Source organism: Aegilops tauschii, chromosome 3 (assembly GCF_002575655.3).
Source record: "Aegilops tauschii subsp. strangulata cultivar AL8/78 chromosome 3, Aet v6.0, whole genome shotgun sequence".
Taxonomy (NCBI): Eukaryota; Viridiplantae; Streptophyta; class Magnoliopsida; order Poales; family Poaceae; genus Aegilops; species Aegilops tauschii.
Window position 1 is genome coordinate 29,372,370 of NC_053037.3, and position 3,726 is coordinate 29,376,095.

General features: G+C 40.4%; 1 long non-coding RNA gene across 1 annotated transcript; it reads left to right on the forward strand.

Annotated features, from left to right (window-relative positions):
* Positions 1-710: 710 nt before the first annotated feature.
* On the forward strand, positions 711-2,892 carry LOC120975304 (uncharacterized). The gene is made up of 3 exons (XR_005771089.2): positions 711-2,201; positions 2,399-2,534; positions 2,631-2,892. It is a non-coding gene; the product is annotated as an uncharacterized lncRNA (long non-coding RNA).
* The last annotated feature ends 834 nt before the right edge of the window (positions 2,893-3,726 follow it).

Below are 3,726 nucleotides of genomic sequence, written 5' to 3' on the forward strand. Positions count from 1 at the left end.
TTGTTTCGCAGAAAATCCATATCAGAGTCCAAACGGGATAAAAACTGACGGAGATTTTTTTGGAATATATGTGATTTTTGGGAAGAAGAATCAACGCGAGACGATGCCCGAGGGGGCCACGAGGCAGGGGGCACGCCCTGATACGTCTCCAACGTATAAATATTTTTTGATTGCTCCATGCTATTATATATTCTGTTTTGGATGTTTAATGGGCTTATTTATACAATTTTATATTATTTTGGGGACTAACCTATTAACCCAAGGCCCAGTGCAAATTTCTGTTTTTTGCCTATTTCAGTGTTTCGCAGAAAAGGAATATCAAACGGAGTCCAAACGAAATGAAACCTTCGGGAGAGTTATTTCTGAAACAAACGTGATGCAGAGGGCCAGGAGGAAGTGGGCGCGCCCTCCACCCTCGTGGGCCCCTCGTGGCACCACCAACCTACTTCCACTACTAGAAAAACTATCATTAACGACGAGAGAAACAAACTCTTGGTCGTTAGAAAACTAAGCGAACCTCGCATGGTGGAGATCAGGCAAAAGAAAACTATCGTGTAACAACCCCTCAGAAAAAAAAACTAATACATGTAACAAACACCGAATTACTCTTTTTTTAAGCCCATGGGTGTTGTCGTCTTTGACCTGATCTCCTTCTCCTTTAATATCCGCACCTTCGTAATCTGACCCCCTCTCCCTCGTTTCATCTCCCACATTGCCAGCCGCTTCTCTCTTGTTTCCTCTTCCACCTGATCCGCCGCCACGAGCATGGCCTCCGCCTTCGGTTATGACCCTCGTCCACCCAGCTCCGAAGATGCACACATCCATGTCCTCCACATCCACGGCCATCGGGAGGAAGCCGAGCAGGAGAGGTACGGGCTAACCCTAGACCGGCCTTCCACGCACTGTTGGGGTGAGGAGGATAGAGAGGCGGCGGGGGCAGGGACCGATTGTTCTTCCCGTGGGAGTAGGATCTGAGCGGGGAGAAGGAGGAGGCGCATGCGTCGCCACAACACCAAGGAACACCTGACCGTAAAGATTCTCTTATTCCTTGATGCAGATTTATTTGTGAAAGAACAGAATTAGCGAGAGTGGTTGAGCAAGCTCTTCCTGACATGTTTTTCTTAGATGACCTTTCTCCAATTAAGGTATTTTAGGAAGATACTAATCGCTTAAGTTGTTTTGTACAGAGAAGATGATTTTGCATAGGTCTAGTTGTTCTTGAATTAGTTCCAATAAGTATAGTGTTGATTTGGTTTCTTTTATTTCTACAGGTTTGAAAACTACGGTCAGAAAAATTAGTTTGAGGTCACAGTTTTTGCTGGTCTCGAAAAATGTATTAAGTTCATTCTGAACTTTAAGTTCAGAGAAGATGGTATTTGTTTTCTGCAGCAATCATGCTAATGCGTGAGGTATCATTTAGCCTGTATAATAAGTAGTCAATAGATTATATTTATTTGCACATGGAAATTGATTGCAACACGCAGTACCAAAGCTAGTATCTAGATAATTCATTCAAGCCTGAAGCAACACACCCGTACACGGCACCTAATTGATCTTTGCGTTGCTCGGTCCTCACGGCTGGAAACGTATACTAATACACACGTATAGGCAAAAAACTGGGCGTATTGCCTTCTATCGGGCCTGATTCTTTTCTTTTATTTCTCCTGGTTGTTCAATGTTTACAAAGGGTATGCATGCGTATATATAGCAGCTAGGACTACCAGAGGCTAACCTACTTGGTTACAAGTTCTAATCCTAGTATACTAGGTATTTGTTCTGTGTACAACCCGGATACAACACAACACACGCCATCGTTATTTCCAACATACTCTTTTTGCACTTTAATTATCTTCAGCAAAAAATGTTTTTGGCACCACAGTGGTTTCTTGTATTATTGTATCTTGTGTTTGCAGTTGCTCCCGGCGGTCGGTGCTCCTGTCTGATTTTAATAAGAGCCACGGATGTTTGCATTTGAATTCCATTATGATCATTCATATTATATATTGATGCTCTCTATGCCTATAACCATTAATGCCTTCTAGTTATGTTCTATTTTGTCACTCAGGGCATATGCAAGTACTTTCTTTTAGATTTTACTTGCAACAAATACCAATTTGTAACTAAGTGGCCAGATATGACTTCGTCCATCCTTACTTTTGCGGTACTGAGGTGAAGATGAATTTGATATACTACTTTTGGAGGTATAAAATAATATCAACTTCACATTCATATGTTTAAGTGTCGAAAGTTGGTGCTTGGCAGCAATCATTGCTCGCTTCGTGGTTTTATTATTGTTGGCACTTCAGGCACAAATTAATTATATAATTCAATTGAATACTGGTATTTTTGAATAAAGTCATGCAAAAATGTGACTCATCGAATCGGCATGATCGTGTAGCTCAGCTTTGGTGGTGGAATTAGAGCAAGAAGTGTCAGAAATTAAGCGAAGCGTCGTTTTATGTCCTGTACTTTGTGCCAATTTCTGACAATTCTTAGAGGTCTACCAGACTCCTCATAAAAGCTAACATGCTCAAGTAAGTTGCTCTCATATACTGATTTTATCTGCCGCTATACTTTGTGCCAATTTATTTATGTGAATTGACTTTTATAACTTACTCAACATTTTGTAGGAATGATGGAGCACCTTGGTATAAAGAAGCATGAGGAGGTATTGTAGTCGCCGATGAAGAATTATATCCATTCAAACAATGATGGCGCCCCTTGATTGAAGATTAATAAAGAATATATTTTCTAGTTTTTTTCATTTCCAAATTAGATATGAGAAGTACATTGGTCATGTAAGGAGTGCTTTTGACTCAAATGTCTTAAATGTTGTTTTAATTCCAGATTTGTATGTCCGAATTTTGTTAGTTGATCTTATTTTTATTATAAAAGAGGCTATGAATCTTTCAATATTGAGATTCTTTTGTTTCCTAATTAATGCGGATAACATTTAAGCATTGGATGCTACTAAGGATTCTATAGGCGGTTGAATGGAAATGAAATGAAATTATTAGCGATGACAAAAGTGCTCGCTAATACTATAATTGTGGTTGTTATTGCCTTAGGGATGAAGACCACACATTATCCCGTCGTTATAAGAATAACGACCGAAAAATTAGTTTTAACGATGGAGCCTACTACGACCAGCAGATTGTGGTTGTTAATAACCTTTAACGACCACAATGCGACTTTTAACGACCATATATACGGTCGTTAAATACCTTTTTTCTAGTAGTGTTCTTCCTCCTATATATACCTACGTACCCCGAAACCATCGAGGAGCATCACGAGAACCTAATTCCACCGCCGCAACCTTCGCGCTCCGCCGGAGGGGGCATTGATCACGGAGGGCTTCTACATCAACACCATGGCCTCTCTGATGATGTGTGAGTAGTTTACCTCAGACCTTCGGGTCCATAGTTATTGGCTAGATGGCTTCTTCTCTCTCTTTGGATCTCAATACAAAGTTCTCCTCGATTCTCTTGGAGATCAATTCGATGTAATCTTCTTTTGCGGTGTATTTGTCGAGATCCGATGAATTGTGGGTTTATGATCAAGATTATCTATGAACAATATTTGAATCTTCTCTGAATTATTTTATGTATGATTGGTTATCTTTGCAAGTCTCTTCGAATTATCAGTTTGGTTTGGCCTACTAGATTGAACTTTCTTGCAATGGGAGAAGTGCTTAGCTTTGGGTTCAATCTTGCGGTGCTCGATCCC